At 35.3% G+C, this 19,375-nt stretch overlaps 1 protein-coding gene across 6 annotated transcripts in view; it reads left to right on the top strand.

Moving 5' to 3' along the window:
* KATNIP (katanin interacting protein) overlaps positions 1 to 19,375 on the top strand; it is a 252,434-nt gene that overhangs the window by 38,148 nt on the left and 194,911 nt on the right. The gene's annotated exons all lie outside the window — the stretch shown is intronic.

Raw genomic sequence — 19,375 nt, 5'->3', positions numbered from 1 at the left:
GGTAATATTTTACAACATTATCGCTTGCGCTTACTTCTGTTCAGATTTTTTCCCTTCCTCCTCCAACCCCCTCCCCCAGATGGCAGGCAGTCTTATACATGTTAAATATATTACAATATATTCTAGATACAATATATGTGTGTAGAACCGAATTTTTTGTTGCACAGGAAGAATTGGATTCAGAAGGTAAAAATAACAGTTTACATTCATTTCCCAGTGTTCCTTTTCTGGATGTAGCTGGTTCTGTCCATCATTAATCAATTGGAACTGGATTAGCTCTTCTCTATGTTGAAGAAATCCACTTCCATCAGCATACATCCTCCTACAGTATCATTGTTGAAGTGTATAATGATCTCCTGGTTCTGCTCATTTCACTCAGCATCAGTTGATGTAAGTCTCTCCAAGCCTCTCTGTATTCCTCCTGTTGGTCATTTCTTACAGAACAATAATATTCCATAACATTCTTATACCATAATTTACCCAACCATTCTCCAATTGGTGGACATCCATTCATCTTCCAGTTTCTAGCCACTATGAAAAGAGCTGCCTCAAACATTTTGGCACATACAGGTCCCTTTCCCTTCTTTAGTATTTCCTTGGGATATAAGCCCAGTAGTAGTATGGCTGGGTCAAAGGGTATGCACATTTTGATAACCTTTTGGGCATAATTCCAGATTGCTCTCCAGAATGGTTGGATTCTTTCAAAACTCCACCAACAATGCATCAGTGTCCCAGTTTTCCCACAGCCCCTCCAACATTCATCGTTATTTGTTCCTGTCATCTTAGCCAATCTGACAGGTGTGTAATGATATCGCACAGTTGTCTTAATTTGCATTTCTCTGATCAATAGTGATTTGGAACACACTTTCATATGACTGGAAATAGTTTTAATTTCATCATCTGAAAATTGTCTGTTCATATCCTTTGACCATTTATCAATTGGAGAATGGCTTGATTTCTTATAAATTAAAGTCAATTCTCTGTATATTTTGGAGATGAGGCCTTTATCAGAACCTTTAACTGTAAAAATGTTTTCCCAATTTGTTACTTCCTTTCTAATCTTGTTTGCATTAGTTTTGTTTGTGTAGAAATTTTTTAATTTGGTGTAATCAAAGTGTTCTATTTTGTGATCAATAATGGTCTCTAGTTCTCCCTTGGACACAAACTCCTTCCTCCTCCACAAGTCTGAGAGATAAACCATCCCCTGTTCCTCCAATTTATTTATGATTTCGTTCTTTATGCCTAAATCTTGGACCCATTTTGATCTTATCTTAGTATGTGGTGTTAAATGTGGGTCCATGCCTGGTTTCTGCCATACTAATTTCCAGTTTTCCCAGCAGTTTTTGTCAAATAATGAATTCTTATCCCAAGATTTGGGATCTTTGGGTTTATCAAACACTAGATTGCTATTTTTATTCACTATCTTGCCCTGTGCACCTAACCTATGCCACTAATCAACTAGTCTATTTCTTAGCCAATACCAAATGGTTTTGGTGACTGTTGCTTTATAATATAGTTCTAGATCAGGTACAGCTAGACCACCTTCACTTAATTTTTTTTCATCACTTCCCTTGAAATTCTTGACCTTTTGTTGTTCCATATGAATTCTGTTGTTATTTTTTCTAGGTTATTAAAATAGTTTCTTGGAAGTCTGATTGGTATAGCACTAAATAAATAGATTAGCTTAGGGAGTATTGTCATCTTAATTATATTCGCTCGGCCTATCCAAGAGCACTGAATGTCTTTTCAATTATTTAAATCTGACTTTATTTTTGTAGCAAGTGTTTTGTAATTTTTCTCATATAATTCCTGACTCTCCTTTGGTAGATATATTCCCAAATATTTTATACTATCGACCGTTATTTTGATGGAATTTCTCTTTGTATCTCTTGCTGTTGGATTGTGTTGGTAATGTATAAAAATGCTGAGGATTTATGTGGATTTATTTTGTATCCTGCAACTTTGCTAACATTCTGAATTATTTCTAATAGCTTTTTAGCAGAGTCTTTGGGGTTCTCTAAGTATACCATTATGTCATCTGTGAAAAGTGATAATTTGATTTCCTCATTTCCTACTCTAATTCCTTGAATCTCTTTCTCGGCTCTTATTGCCGAGGCTAGCATTTCTAGTACTATATTGAATAGTAATGGTGATAGTGGGCAACCTTGTTTCACTCCTGATCTTACAGGAAAAGGTTCTAGTTTATCACCATTACATATGATGTTTAGTGAAGGTTTTAAATATATGCTCCTTATTATTTTAAGGAATAGTCCATTTATTCCTACGCTCTCAAGCGTTTTTAGTATGAATGGATGTTGGATTTTATCAAATGCTTTTTCTGCATCTATTGAGATGATCATATGGTTTTTATTAATTTGATTATTAATATGGTCAATTATACTAATAGTTTTCCTAATATTAAACCAGCTCTGCATTCCTGGTATAAATCCCACTTAGTCATAGTGTATTATCCTGGGGATGATTTTCTGAAATCTTTTTGCTAATATCTTATTTAAGATTTTAGCATCAATATTCATTAAGGAAATTGGTCTATAGTTTTCTTTCTCAGTTTTCGATCTACCTGGTTTAGGTATCAGTACCATGTCTGTGTCATAGAAGGAATTTGGTAGGACTCCTTCAATCCCTTTTTTTTCAAATAGTTTAAGCCCAATTCGTTGGCCCTCTCTTTCTCTATTTTATGCAAGTAGGCCTGGAGAGATATAAAACTTCCCCTTATTACTGTTTTGGCTGTATTCCACACATTTTGGTATGACGTCTCATTATTGTCATTTTCTTGGGTGAAGTTATTAATTATCTCTATGATTTGCTGTTTTACCCAATCATTCTTTAGTATAAGATTATTTAGATTCCAATTATTTTTTGGTCTATTTTCCACTGGCTTTTTGTTAAATGTAATTTTGATTGCATTGTGGTCTGAAAAGGATGCATTTACTATTTCTGCCTTACTGCATTTGATTTTGAGGTTTTTATGCTCTAGTATATGATCAATTTTTGTATCGGTTCCATGAACTGCTGAGAAGAAAGTATACTCCTTTCTGTCTCCATTTAGCTTTCGCCAAAGATCTATCATATCAAACTTTTCTAGTATTCTATTTACCTCTTTGACTTCTTTCTTATTTATTTTGTGGTTTGATTTATCTAATTCTGAGAGTGCAAGGTTGAGATCTCCCACTATTATAGTTTTGCTATCTATTTCCTCTTGCAGCTCTCTTAATTTCTCTTTTAAGAATTTAGATGCTGCACCACTTGGTGCATACATGTTTAATATTGATACTGCTTCACTATTGATGCTTCCCTTTAGCAGGATATAATGCCCTTCCTTATCTCTTTTAATTAGATCAATTTTTGTTTTTGCTTGATCTGAGATGAGGATGGCTACCCCTGCTTTTTTGGCTTTGCCTGAAGCATAATAGATTCTGCTCCACCCTTTTACTTTTAGTTTGAATGTCTCACCCTGTTTCAGGTGTGTTTCCTGTAAACAACATATAGTAGGATTCTGATTTTTAATCCAGTCTGCTAACTGCTTCCTCTTTATGAGGCAGTTTGCCCCATTCACATTTATGGTTAGAAGGACTAATTCTATATTGCTTGCCATCCTATTAACCCCTGCTTATGCTTTTCCCCTTTCCTTACCTCTTACCCCCCTACCCAGTATTAAACTTGTGAACACCACTTGCTTTTCACAGCCCTCCCTTTTTAGGATCCCTCCCCCACCTTAAATATCCTCCCCTTATTTTACCCCTTTACCTTGAAATTTTTGTATTCCCTTCCCCTTAGCTTACTCCTTCCCTTTCACTTTTCAATGTAGTGGAAGAAGTTTCACCATAAATCGAATATGTCTATTGATACACACTATGTTCATCTCCCTCCTTTCTTTCTCTCAGATATAATAGGTTACCTTTGCCTCTTCATGAGATGTAGTACCACCACTTTACACTTTTTTATGATATAATTTCCTTTCCACCTCTAGTTTCTAGAACAAATTATACATATGGTCTTTACATATTTTTTTGGCAGAAGTATAGTTTTCAAGATTTCTTTTTACCTTTTTAGAAATCTCTTGAGTTCTGTATTTGAAGATCAAACCTTTTATGTAGGTCCGGTTTTTTCATCAAAAATAGATTGAATTCATTTATTTCGTTAAATGTCCATCTTCTTCCCTGGAAAACGATGCTCATTCTTGCTGGGTAAGTTATTCTTGGCTGCATACCAAGTTCCTTAGCCTTTCGGAATATCATGTTCCAGGCCCTTTGTTCTTTTAATGTGGATGCTGCTAGATCCTGTGTTATCCTTATTGTGGATGCTCCATATCTGAATTGCTTTTTTCTAGCAGCTTCCAATATCTTTTCCTTTGTCTGATGGTTCTTGAACTTGGCCACTATATTTCTTGGCGTTTTGATTTTAGGGTCCCTTTCAGTAGGTGATCGATGAATTTTTTCAATGTCTATTTTACCCTCTGTTTCCAGAATGTCTGGGCAGTTCTCTTTGATAATTTCCTCGAAAATAGTGTCCAAGCTCTTTTTTTCCTCCCATTTTTCAGGGAGTCCGATTATTCTCAAATTGTCTCTCCTGGATCTGTTTTCCAGGTCTGTTGTCTTTCTGGTAAGGTACTTGACATTCTTTTCAATTGTTTCATTTCTCTGGTTTTGCTTGACTCCCTCTTGGTTTCTCCTTGAGTCATTCATTTCTACTTGTTCCAGTCTAATTTTCAATGATGTATTTTCTTCACTCACTTTTTTTATATCTCTTTGTAATTGTCCAATTGAGTTTTTATCTTCTATGGAATTTTTTTCCATTTTATCCATTTTATTTTTTAGAGAGCTGATTTCTTTTTCCAGCTCTCTAATCCTGTTTTCCTTGGAGTTGTTTACCTTTTCCAGCTCACTAATCCTGTTTTCCTTGGAGTTGTTTACCTTTTCCAGCTCACTAATCCTGTTTTCCTTGGAGTTGTTTACCTTTTCCAGCTCACTAATCCTGTTTTCCTTGGAGTTGTTTACCTTCTCCAGCTCACTAATCCTGTTTTCCTTGGAGTTGTTTACCTTTTCCAGCTCACTAATCCTGTTTTCCTTGGAGTTGTTTACCTTCTCCAGCTCACTAATCCTGTTTTCCTTGGAGTTGTTTACCTTTTCCAGCTCACTAATCTTGTTTCTCAATGATTTGATTTCTTTATCCACTCTGTCTTTGAATGCATGGGATGACTTCTCCAGGCTCTCTTGCCAAGCTTCCCTTTCCTTTTCCCATTTCTCTTCCAGCTCTCTTGTGAGAGCCTTTTTGATTTCCTCTATGAGGTTCTTTTGTATTGAGGAGCAGCTCATATCCCTCCCAGGGGATACATCTGGGGACAGTCTGTTCCTCCTCAGCATTTGAAGTCTGCTCCCTCTCCACACAGAAGCTGTCAATGGTTAGAGCCCTTTTGAATTTTTTGTTCATTTTGTCAGAGTAGGAATCAAAGAAAACAAACTGACAAGAGAAACAATTGGTCTGTTTTGCGGGGGATGGGGCTGGATGGTATTAATGGGCTTCCTCTACAGACTGGGGGTAGGGCAGCAGAGAGCCACTAACAGAACAGCAATGACTGTACTGAGTCTGCGCTCTGAGGCTCCGAGAACGCACTGAGTCAGTCCAGGTGGGGGTTGGGGGTGGCCGGGCTCTAAGAGACACTGGCTTTCTGGGTTTTAATCTTCACCTCCGGTGTTTACACCCTCTCCACCGCTCCTGGCTTGCTGCCAAGACGGAGCATCCACACTGGGGAAAAAGCCCTTTCACAGAAACGGCAGAGATCACACCCCTCCCCCTCCGGTCTGAGCTGTGTGAGCTGCCTGTCTTGCTCTGGCTGCCTGCCCTCAGTCTGCACCCAGTCTGATTGACCCTCCCCCGAACAAACACAGACCTTTTCTGGCGACTTTCAAGGATGTCTTCTCTTGGTGATAATTTGTGGATTTCTTTCTGGGTCAAGCATTAAGTCTGAGGCTTGTCATGACGTAAGTTCTGAGAGAAAACGAGGAGCTCAAGCAGCTGTCTGCCTCCACGCCGCCATCTTGGCCGGAAGTCCACATAGTTTATTTTTAATTTGATTCTATGAAAAACAAAGACCATGTTACACAGATAGAGATATGTCAGAAATTTTCAGATTGTTAGGTAAGAAGGACTGAAATCTTTGCAATTTTATATGTGTGATTTTGCATTGTTTCTCAAATGTCCAAATCATCTTCAACATCAGTAATTACTAGAATTGTTAACAAAGTTTTGCCAATGTAGAAATTTTCTATAGTTAACTATCTTTGCCAATTTGATGAGTGTTACACCCATTAAATCTATAATATGTCTATAGATATATATATATCCATACCTAGAATTATTTTAATTTGAATTTCTCTAATTATTAATAATTTTGAATTTTTTTTAATGATTCTTGAGAGTTTCTTTGCTTCATTTAAAAACTACCTATTCAGAGTGATCTTTTCATCACTTCTCTATTGGAGAATAGCTCTTAATGCTGTAGATTTGTGTCAGTTCCTTGTAGATCTTGGATGTCAAACATTTTATCAGTGGTGTTTAATGCAAAATTTTGTTCCCGATCTGTATTTTTCCTTTTTATTCTAGCTGAATTGTTTTATTTATGCAAAAACCTGTTGTGCCTTTTTTTTTTTTTTTAATTCAATGCTGGCTATTTTGTAGTTTTTAATGTTTTCTCTCTCTTTGTATATATGTATATACACATAAATATAAATGTATGTGTATATAGTATAGTAGAATGCATGTCTTTATGTGCATGTGCCTACATGCAATTGTATTTGTATCATATAGTTTAAGACTTTCCCCCCCTCTACAAGGCTAAAATATCTACCATTTTGGTCTAAACCTATTTACCACTAAGTTTTATCCAAGTTTACAAGAAGTTTTTCTTTCTTTCTTTGTTTGATTCTTTCTTTCTTTCTTTTTTTTTTTTAAATTAATTTTTCTGTTCTTTCTTCTTTCTTTGTTTCTTTCTAGGAAAATGATAGCATAAGATAACTAATAATTTCCTCTACTACAAAAGAAATGATTCATCAAATACTCATTATAGCACATTCACAAATATTTAAAATATGATAAGGTCAAAAGAAACGTTTCATGGGACTGCTGAAGGTATATCCTCTTCACCTCTAATCTGAACTATATAAATAATTTACTCAATAAGCATTATCATTTGGTGAGCCAGGGCATGGCGCAAGTGCATGTTAATGTGTGTCATCTTCTTTAAGAAGCATTGTAGTAGTTTCATGAAACATCTCTAGCTGTTTATAGAGCCAAGAATTCTTGATTGCTTGAATTCATGACATTGTCACCAAAGCTAGAAATCTCCTCTTAGGGTTGCTGTTCAGTAACCTGTATTCCAGGAAAGAATCTCACAGCAGAAGAGGCAGCACATATGTTGGGCTGACAGAGATAGACAATTACTCTTGTTGACAGGAAAGAGGAAAGAAGAAATACTTTTCCCTCCTCCCCAGGAAGTCCAAGGATATGTTCTTAGAGTCCAAAGAGCAGGAGAGAAGGTGTCTCCTTATAAAGTCTACGAAGTGAATGAATAGCTCTTGCTGCTCTATGGTCAGTCCTCTTTGAAGTGACTTCCAGTTACTGGGCAGTGGGGCACAAATCAACCAGAACCCTCTGATTTCTCTTGTCCTTTGTGAAGGCCCTGTCCACAAGTATGGGTAAAGACACATGCTCAGCTCCAAATGATATGCCACAATTATGTGAGAGGTTCCTCTGATTACTTCATTATTCTTTCTTTCTTCCCTCAGTTAAATATTATTATATTATTGTTTTTTTATTAATTTTTATAATTATAACATTTTTTGACAGTACATATGCATAGGTAATTATTATTATTATTATTATTATTTTACAGCATTATCCCTTGTACTCCCTTCTGTTCTGAATTTTTCCCCTCCTTTCCTCCACCTCCTCCCCTAGATGTCAGGCATTCCCATACGTATTAAATATCTTATAGTATATCCTAGGTACAATATATATGTGCAGAACCGAATTTTGTTGTTATTGTTGCAAAGGAAGAATTGTATTCGGAAAGTAAAAATAATCTGGGAAGAAAAAAATAATAATAATAGTGCTCACAGTTTACACTCATTACCCAGTGTTCCTTTTCTGGGTGTAGCTGATTCTGTCCATCATTGATCAGTTGGAATTGGATTAGCTCTTCTCTATGTTGAAGATATCCACTCCCATCAGAATACATCCTCGTACAGTATCATTGTTGAAGTGTATAATGATCTTCTGGTTCTGCTCGTTTCACTCAGCATCAGTTGATGTAAGTCTCTCCAAGCCTCTCTGTATTCCTCCTGTTAGTCATTTCTTACAGAACAATAATATTCCATAACATTCATAAACCATAATTTACCCAACCGTTCTCCAATTGATGGGAAACCATTCATCTTCCAGTTTCTGGCCACTATGAAAAGGGCTGCCACAAACATTTTGGCACATACAGGTCCCTTTCCCTTCTTTAGTATTTCCTTGGGTATTATATTATTCTTAGAAAGTCAAATAGTGTAAATTTGGCACATTATCCCATTTCCCCAATTTTGGAAAGTTTTCTGGGAAGCTGAAAGAGGGTAAGATATTGTCATTTCCGGAGCCTTCTCCCCATGCTTTTCATTAAAGTCTCAACAAAGTCTATATAGCACAGATTTTAATGCCTGAATAGGACTTACAGCATGGCCCTAAGGACAATCTCTAAATGAAATTTTTTGTGAAGATCTGGTCCAACCACAGCTTGTGGGCCTAGAGATTATGATCACTCCCAAATATAAAGTTATATATATTTAACAAGGAACATATTATAAAGTTCTCATAGGTTACTGTCTAGCATTTATTATATCCTCTCCTAACCCAAAATGATTAAGAAACAAATTAGTTGAAATTTTAAAAAAGTAACAAAAGAGAAAAAATAAAGAGAAAAACAAGCTTCCTTTTTTAGAGAAAAAGCTTCATCCTAAATATGTATCTCTGTCAACTTGTGTTGCCCTTTCAAGATCATATATAAACCTGGGATCAACTAGAAACTCCCCATAGAAATATGAGAAGCAATCTTGGTGAAAATTCCTTCCTAGATCTCTCCATCACATAGGCCAATTCATACTTTTCTGGATTGGAAGCCCTGCCAATAAACAGAGAAATCTAGATGGAAGTCCAGACAAAATTTCTGTGCAACACTTAATAATATTCCATGTTTCTTAAGTGGATCCCTTTAAAATCATAGGACTTTGTGAAACAAGGTCTAAACTCACCCAAATTGTAGGACAAACAGACTAATTTTAGCACATTAAACTCAGATGAACTTCACATGTGTTTAGATTTCTAAAAACAAATTAAATGCTTGGGCTTAATGGTAATATACAGAAACACTGATGATTTGTATGAGTTTATTTTATATTCTGCAACTTTGCTGAAGTTGTTGTTTTGATTAATTTTTGACTCCCTAGGGTTCTCCAAGTAAACTATCATATCATATCATCTCTTTTTTCTCAGATAGTTTATGTAGTAGCATTGAAAGTAATTTCTTTAAATGTTATAATTCTCTTATAAATCCATCTAGCCCTAGATATTTTTTGCTTGTTCAATTTATTTTTTCTAAGATTAGGTTATTTAAGTATTTTATTTCTTGATCTGACCATCTGGGCAATTTATATTTTGTAAATATTCATCTATTTCATTTAGATTGTAAACTTTGTTGACATTTATTTAGGCAAATAACATAACAATTCCTTATATTTCTTCTTTATTGATTGTGAAGTCAACTTTTTTTTTCATTTTTGCTATTGGTAATTTGATTTTTTTTTCTTTTTGAAGATCATATTAGCCAATGGCATTATTTTATTATAGTTTTTTAAAAAGCATTCCTACTTTTACTATTCTTTTTTATTTTGTTAATCACCTTCTTGATTCTCAGGATTTTTATTTTGGTATTTAAGTGGCATTTTTTAATCTATTGATTTTCTAGGATTTTTTTTTTTAATTGCAAGCCCAATTCTTCAATCTACTCTGTCTTTTTATTGATATAAACATTTAAAAATGTAAAGTTTCCTCGAAATACTTACTGCTTTGGTTTCACTTTACTTCACAAATTTTGATATGTAATTTCATTGATTACATTATCTTGTCATTATCTTTAATGAAATTATTTTATTGGTTCTATGATTTGTTCTTTAATTCATTATGTACCAGAAAGAAAGAAAGAAAGAGAGAAGAGGGAGAAGAAAAAGAAGAAGGAAGGAAGGAAGGAAAGAAGGAAGGAAGGAGGGAGGAAGGGAAGGAAGGAAGAAAGAAAAGAAAGAAAGATAATTTCTCTGGAGATGGATAACACTTTTTTTTTTTTTTTTTAAATCATGAGTCCTTTGGGATTGTCTTGGATCATTGTCCTGCTGAGAATAGCTATGTCTTTATAGTTCTTCATCATATAATATTGCTGTTACTATATACAATATTTTCCTGATTCTGATCACTCTCTATCAATTCATGTATGTTTTTCCATGTTTTTTAAAAAATCATCCTAATTCTCCTTTCTTAGAGCACAGTAATATTCTATTAAAATCATATATTAAAACCCATTCATTCTTTAGGATTATTTAGTTTCCAGTTAGTTTAAATTTCTGTTTCAAAAGTAAATTATTAGATGTAATTTTTATTATATTATAGTCAGAAAAAGATATATTTAATTTTCTATTCTTTTGCATTTGTTTGTGTGGTTTTTATGCCCTAATTCATGGTTGATTTTTGTGAGGGTACCATGCCCAAGAATATTCCTCTCTATTTCCATTTGATATTCTTTAGAAATCTATCAATATCTAACTTTTATAAAATTCTATTCATCTCTTTATTATCTTGTTTATTTTATGGTTAGATTTATCTGAGGCTGACAGGAGTAAATTGGGATCCCTAACAATGAGTTTTACAATTTCTTTCTGTAACTCATTTAATTTTTCCTTTAAGAATTTAGATACTATGTCATTTGGTGCCTATATATTGAATACTGATATTAATTCATCATCTGTTTAATAGCACCGTTAGTAAAATGTTTACCTGTTTGCTCCTTTTAATTATGTCTCTTTTTGCTTTTGCTTTTCTGAAATCATGATTGCTGTCCTTGCCTTTCTTTATTTAACCTAAATCATAATAGATTCTGTTCCAGCCATGTATATTTACTCTGTATGCATATTTCTGTTTTAATTTATTTTTCTTTTAAACAACATATTGTTTCTGGTTTCTAATCCTTCCTACTTCCCTATTAGAATGAATTTGTGCACTTAACTGTGTTTATATGTACTCTTCATTCTCTGAATCAGTTCAAGTGTGTACACATATATATTCTTCCCTCCTTGAATCAGTTAAGATGAAAATGAAGTTCAAGACTTGCTCAGTCCCCAGCTCTGCCTCCTTCATTTTATAAACACTTCCATGTATGTCTCATTTATTTGCAACAATTTTCCTCATTCTTCTACTCCAATTCCCCCTCTCTTAGTGCCTTCTTCTTCCTCATACTTTCATTCTTCTTTTGAAATCATTCAAATAAAATAGAATCACCTATATACCCTCTTTCAGATTAAATTCCCACTAAAACCTTTGGCAGTGATAAAAGTTTTGAGGGGTTTCATGTATTATCTCTCTATGTAAGTATGTAAATAGTTTAATATTGTTTAGTCCTTTATGATTTTTCACTCATATTCATTTTTTAATCCTTTTTTAAAGTCATATGTTTGAATATCAGATTTTTCTATTCAACTCTCATCTTTTCTTTAGGAATATTTTAAAGTCTTCTATTTCATTAAGTGTTAATTTTTTTCCCTGTAGCATTATACTCACTTTTTCTAGGTAGGCTATTCTTGGTTTGTAATCCTACATTCTTTGCCTTCTGGATTATCATATCCCAAGGTCTCTGTTCCTTTAAAGTAGTTATTATTCAGTTGTATCTGATTCTTCATGACATCATTTGGGGTTTTCTTGGCAAAGATATTGGAGTGGTTTGGCATTTATTTTCTCTAGCTCATTTTATAGATGACAAAATTGAAGCAAACAGGATTAAGTGACTTGCCCAGGGTCACATAGCTAGTAAGTGCCAGAAGCTAGAGTTGAACTCAGATCTTCCTGATTCCAGGCCCATCAATCTATGTACTGTACTTTAAATTAAAACTCTCAAGAATTCATTGCTAAAGCAATACTTGAGTGTTTAAGAACCAGATTAAAATATATTTGGGGGGCAGCTAGGTGGCGCAGTGGACAGAGTGCCAGCCCTGAAGTCAAGAGGAGCTAAGTTCAAATATGGCCTCTGACACTTAATTCTGCCTAGCTGTGTGACCCTAGGCAAGTCACTTAATCCTGTTTGCTTCCTCAGCAAATATATATATACACACACACACACACATATACATATAATTGGGTAGAAATGAGTTGATTATGTTGGGATAATGTAAAAAACAAAACAATAACAAAAAACCAAATAGCTGAGAAGCTGAGAGAGAGAGATGAATGTGTTGGGCAAAAAAATGGGGAAAGGAGAGGGAGAATGGAGGAAATTAAATAAAAGAGGCATGAAAGGAAGAGTTTATTATAACTTGTTTTTCTGGATTCAGATGAAACACAATAAATTTTATTCTACCCCTTAGTGGTAAATGTGCAGGCATAAGCAGCATTTTGGGGAATTATGTTTACAAATCCATTTTACAGCCTTTAATTTTTTAAAAAATTAATTCATTCTACTTACATTCAGAATTAGATTTAAGTTTGGTTTTTCCTTTGTTACATTTCTTGCATCTCCCTCCATTTCTCTCCATCTACTTTTTTCAACATTTCAAATAGTTATGACAATAATTCATTTTATAAAATATTATTTACTTGTTGGTTTACCTTTCAAAACATGTAGTGCATGTTTTTATTTTTGTTTTTTTGGAGGGGACAAGGAGGGTTAGACACAGGCCGAGAAAATCATTGTGTCCTATTAAGAACACATCTTTTCTCATGATGAAATACTCTCAATTTCTTTTGGATAGGCAGTTTTAGGGTTAAGGTTGATTTTGGTGACTATCTCTGACTCTCAGTTTTCTCATCTTTAAAATGAAGTGACTGGATTAGGTGGCCTCTGAGTACTCTTTCAGATTTAAATTTATCATTTTGCAATCCCTAGATTTTTACTGTATTTTGTATTCCTAAAATTTAAATATATATATTTCTTGATATGTGGTTTCTTTCTTCCTATTTTTTTTTTTTTTTAATAAGATTCTTACTGAAGCTCTGGAATTTGATAGGACTGTTTTCTGGGCTAGTTAAATATGAACTTCATCTCTGTTGATATGTTATGGATTCTGTTAATTTATACTTTGTTATTTGTTTTTTAATTTTTACTTAACTATATGTTCTATGCAGCATTTTTGTCTTCCATCTCAGCTGTTTTAGTTCTCAGTAAATCCAGTGATTAATTAAATATTTTCTACCAGCTATTCCAAACTGCCAGGTTTCATGGTTATTATTATTATTATTTTTTCTGTTCTTCTCTAATAGAACCAAGGAGTTCTTCTGTTCTTCTTATCAATTTATATATGGCAGATTCTCCTAAATTAATTCTTTGTGAAGAGATGCCATTCATTTCTTCTGGAGATTCTTCTTAATTTTCTTTTATAACATAAATGAATTGAATTAGGGCTTCCCTTCCCCCCCACATTTTTTTTCTGTCCTGCTATTTATTTTTCTCTAAGTTGATTTTTTTCTCTTCACGTATTTCTTTTGTTTTACCCTCCTTTAAACAATTTTGTTCATCTCCCTTTATTTGGTACATTTTTTCAAGTTGATGAAGAAAGAGGAGTTGGGTTTATGTGAGTTGAAAGAAAAGGACAGCTATTAGCGATATTATAGAGATAGAAATGACAAGATTTGGCAAGTGACTGGATGTAGGTGAAGGAAGAGTGAGAAATCAAGGATAATTCTAAGTTGTGAACCTGAATGACTGGATGTTAGGGAGGTGGCTTTGGGAGTGAAAAGGATGTGTTCTCTTTTAGATATGTAGAATTTAAGATACTTATGAGACATTTAGTTTGAAATAGTCATTAAAAAATTGGAGATGTACCACTGTTGCTTGGTATATATTCCTTTTTTGAATGAGTTTGGTTGAAAAAGAAGAGATATAGGCCCATGGCTTGAGGGGAAGAGAGGATCTACTGTGGATTTTTTCACTGTCAGAGATTCTCGAGTATATTTTTAGGCATCAGAGAAGATAACAATAGATTGGGAGAAATTGCCCCCATAGTCATAACCCCCCCCCCTTTTTTTTTTCCCTAATCTTCATTCTTCAGAATAAGATAGAAGGGTATGAAATAAAATTTAGAAATATTGGTTTGGTGAGAAGAACTCTCCATGAGAGACAAATGAGGAAACGAATGGGAAATGTTTACAAATGGTTTTGACAGAGAAAGAAAAAAGATGGCATTCATGGGGAATGATTTCTGTTTTCTCAGCAAGGTCTTTTATGTAAAAAGAGGGGAAGGAGAATTAAATGGGAAACTTGAGGGGAAAAGAGAGGATTTGGAACATCCTTTGTGGGGAATGGGATAAAGACTCAATTAGGGAAGAATAAAAGTAATTTTATTATATAGTAAGGGTACAGTTGAGATTAGATAAGAATTTATACTAAATCAATAAAATCAGTTACATGATTTCCTCCAGTTCAGCTCAATAGCACATGGAATGAAGGAAGTAGATGGTGGAAATAACACTGAGTTGGGTTTGGCAAGGTGTAATTTGTCAACAGGAGAGTGGAGAAAGGGATATGAGGGCAGAGAAAATTGTACAGTTTAGTTGAGGTTATAGGGTAAAGACTGAATGATATGTAGTAGATATCTGTTAATTATGGAAGCTGTTTTGGTAGATCAATTCTAGAGGGGGACATTGGAGGCCAGGAGAATAGTTAGAAAACTTTTATTACAAGGATCTGAACTAAAATGAGTGTTAATGTGAAATGAGAAAAGAGGGGATAGTTATGAGACTTGTTGAGACAGAATTAACAGGTTTTGACAAGTAATTGACTACAGGGGATGAAGGAGAGGTTAAAGTTACTCTGTGCTTAAGAATCTAGGTACCTGGGAGAATAGGAGTATCTCCAACAGAAAAAGGGGACTATAGAGGCAAGTGGGTTTTTGGGGGGGAGGGGAGATGATGAATTGCTTTTTTTTTTTTTTTTTTTTTTTTTTTTTATCATTTTGAGTTTGAATGGGACATCCAGGTAGAGATAGGCAGTTAAAAGATTCCGGAATATAGAGAGATTAACACTAGACACATCAGTGTAGGAGTCATCTATATAAAGATCATAATTGAACTCATGGGAGCATATGAGATCATTATAAAGAGAAGAACAGAGGACTTTGGCCAAAACCTTTTTGTATGCTATGGGGATATGTGTGCTTAGGGAGAGGGAGAAGGATCAGAAGGTGGCTCAGAAGGAACATTCAGATAGGAAAGAGGAGAACTTGGAGAGAAGAGTGTTGCAGAAGCCAAGGGACAGGGGAATTGACAGAGAGGGAGGATAGAGTACTTAAGAAGAGGGAAGAATAATGGACAGTATCAAAAGATAAAGGTCAAGGAAATTGAGAAATGCATCAGATTTAACAGGTAAAGAGACTGTTGTTAGGCTTAGACTAATTTCAATAGCTTGATGGGTTCAGAAGGGATGGAGATTTGAATAGTGTTGTGACAGTAGAGGCATTTAGGAGTTTAGCACGGAAAAGGAGAAGAGATTAATTAGATTATTAGGGTCAAGAGCTGGCAAAATCAAATAAAGATTTTTTTTTCAGGATAGGGATGACATGAAGTATTTGTAGCCAGTGGGAATGCGTCATCACAGTGGTCCTCAAACTTTTTAAATAGGGGGCCAGTTCACTGTCTCTCAGATAGCTGGAGGACCAAACTATAGTAAAAAAAAAAAACCAAACTTTACACTCTGTCTCTGCCCCTCAGCCCATTTGCCATAACCCGCATGCGGGCTGCATAAATGTCCTCAGCAGGCCGTATCTGGCCTGTGGGCGTAGTTTGAGAACCCCTGAGTAGATAAGGAAGACAAGGAAAATGGCATGGGAAGAAAGACATGAGACAAGAGAGGGAAAGAAAAGACAGTGATTCATGAAAAAAAACTCTGGGAGATGTTAGAAGGAAATAGGATAAGACATAAGTAGAATCAAGTGAACCAGATTGCAAGGAGTTGAGAATTTAAGGGGATAGTGAGGAAAATGAGATAGTTCAAGTCAACACTTTGTAGGATATGAGTAGAGAGCTTAGTTTTGGCAAGGAGTAAGGCCACTTCTTCCTTAAAGAAGAGATTTGAGCAATGATAGAAAGGGTTTTGTTTTTTTTTTTTGTTTTTGTTTTTTAAGTGCAGAATAACAGGAATGAGAAAACTCACAATGGATGACAGATTTTCTCAGTTAAATAGGAGGTGGAGTTGCCTACTGGGAGAGAAGGAAGGTTAACGAGAGAGGAGGTTGGAACACCTGCTGTGGGAAGTGTGATAGAAATTCAATAAGAGAATAATAAAATGATTGTTTTCAATAGTGAGAGCCTAGCTGAAATTAGGAAGTATGAATTTGTAGACTGTCTCCAGCTAACATTCAACAGCATTGGAGTAGGTTATGGAGAAGGGAAAAAGTATGAATGAACCAGTCAAATGTTGACAGGATATAAACTGGACAACAGGTAAGGGATTGAAGGATAGAGTTCAATGCATAGTTAAACTGATTAAATATAGAACCAATTCATCAAATCCCTTTCTCCAGTGGAAAGGGAATAGTGTGTGGCTCCTGGGTTGTAGGACTCAAGGAAATGGGGCTATTATTCCTCACAGGGAACTTGATGCTAAATCAACCATTCCCGATTCATGGTTTTATAAGCATAATTAGTAATATATATATATATATATATATATATATATATATATATATATATGTATAATTGTTAAGAGCCTACTGTGTACCAAGCCAGTGATTAGCATTGGATACAGAGAAAGACAAATAAGTCCAAAATAATTCCTGCTGTTGAAAAGCATGCTTTTTAGTAGAAAAAACAAAATGTAAATATCTAGATATCTACAAAATACAGATGAAAGCCATCTGAAAGAAGAAGGCATTAGTGGATAGTAGAACCAGGAAAGGCCTTTTGCAAGAGGTAGAAATTTTTTTTTTCTTGTCAAGGTCTCAGTTTATTGCTCTTGGGGTACAGCTTATATAGCAAAAAGCATGAGAAAGAGAAGTAGGGTTGGGCCTGGGAAAGGAGCAGGAGCGATGGCTGGTTCAATGAACAGGAACATTTTGTGGTTAGGATATACAATGTTGGAACATATACAATGTTGGAACATTCTGTGGTCGGCCGATTCTTGGAACTGTTTGTCTAAGGGTGATGTGGGGAGAGACACCTGGGCCAAGCCGTTGGCTCTCAACATTTCCCCCTTTTCTCTTTAGAAGCAAAAGATTGTATAACACAAGGGCTGGTGAAAGGCCTGTCTTAGGTTATGTGGCCTGCACCCATGCTAGGTACCTAGATAACCAGGCCCTCAGGGCCAAGGAGGGCAGGGCCCCTGTCTTAGGCTATGTGGGTTGCCTCCGCCCCCCCCCCCCCCTCTTCCCCAGAAGAGGTAGAAATTGAGTTGAATAATAATAAGAGGGGAGATAAGAGGACAGAGCAGTGCAGATGTGGTGGATAGTCAGTGTACAACCCTGAGGAGGGATATGACATGTCTATGCTCAAAGAACCGCAAGTCAGCCAGTGTGGATGGATTATTGTGAGCAGAGGAGAGTAACAAGTGCAAGAAGGTTAAAAGTAGAGAGGGGTCAGATTGTGCCAAACAGATAGCTTCATATTTGATTTTTGACATAATAAGGAGTGCTTGGAGAGGGAGGTTAGGGGATAGGAGCATGGCATGGTCTGACCTACACTTTAGAAAATCACCCTGAATGGTGATGAAGGATGAGTGCAGTCCAGACAACCTTAAGGCAGGAAGACAAGTTAAAAAACAAAAACAAAAACAAAAAAAAAACTCTTGCAAGTAGCTACCTCACTGTGATCTATCAAAATTCATTTGTTTATTTGTTCATTCATCTACTAATTAATTTTGTTTTAGAATAAGTTTTACTGATACATTTTATTTTTTCTCATGACAGTTATTTCTGAATAGGATACATCCTGATTCTAGCATTGAAAAATTTCATAATTAGAAAAAAATTTAAGCTGTTCAGCAAAAATAACTCTGACATATACTGCTTCTATAATCTCCCACCTCCACTGAGAAGAGGGAGGTGTGTTTCTGGATCTAACAGATATTTATAGTTACAGTACTCAAATGCTGTCATCCATATTGTGTGTTTGCATGCTTTTCCTCCCCTAAATTTACACTTCCATAATAATTGTGTATATTTTATGTAGAGTTTTAGCCCTTAGTCATATCTTATCCTGTTCCTCTACTCTGGGATTCCATGATACCAATACTAAACCACCTAGCAACTTTTTTCAATTAATTGGAATAAGAAATCTCAACTGTTAAGATATCTACCACAGGTCTCTTTCTGTGCTAATAGTAAAGTAGCTTCTAAATTTGATCTAAATTCAACTTGCTGCAGTTGGCAGAATCAGTCATACCTTGATGAGAGGTGGTGCTGCTGCTACACTTTTAATTGTCAGGCTCATCACTAGTCTACTAAGTTAGTCTTATACTTGGTTAGTTTTTTTTTGCTGAAGTGGTAGTCTTTACTTTTCTCCCTAAAGCCTTCCCCCTTCCTTACCGCCTAATTATTGTGGAGGGTCTCACAATCACAAGATGCAATCCTTGTCTCCTCGCTCCCATGTCTAATATCAAATCTGTTGCCAAGACCTGTTGATTTTATCTTTGTAACATTTCTCAAATATATTTCCTTCTTTGACACTGCCATCATCCTAGTACAGGTCCTAATCTCAGGCTAGTGGGTCAATCTGCTTTAAGTTTCCCCATTTCAGTCCCATCTTTCACTCAGCTGTTAAATTAATCTTTCTGAAACAGCTCTGACTGTGTCACCTCCTCACCCTCTGTTTCTCTAATCCATAAAGTCCAATGACTCCCCTTTATTTCTATATAAAATCCTCGGTTTGCTTTCAAAGTCTTTCATAGTTTGCCCCACTGCCCATCTTTCCAGCCTTATTATCTTAAACTCCTCGATATATTCTTTGATCTAGTGAAACTAGCTCTTTATTCTCCAAACAAGACACTCCATCTCCTCACTCTGGACATTTTTGCTGGCTCTCCATCATGCAAGGAAGGCTCTGCTTCTTCATTTCTATCTGATGGCTTCCTTCA

Source organism: Sminthopsis crassicaudata, chromosome 1, assembly GCF_048593235.1.
Source record: "Sminthopsis crassicaudata isolate SCR6 chromosome 1, ASM4859323v1, whole genome shotgun sequence".
Lineage (NCBI taxonomy): Eukaryota > Metazoa > Chordata > Mammalia > Dasyuromorphia > Dasyuridae > Sminthopsis > Sminthopsis crassicaudata.
The sequence above is the reverse complement of the archived record's forward strand: the minus strand, read 5'-3'. Positions and strand labels throughout refer to the sequence as shown.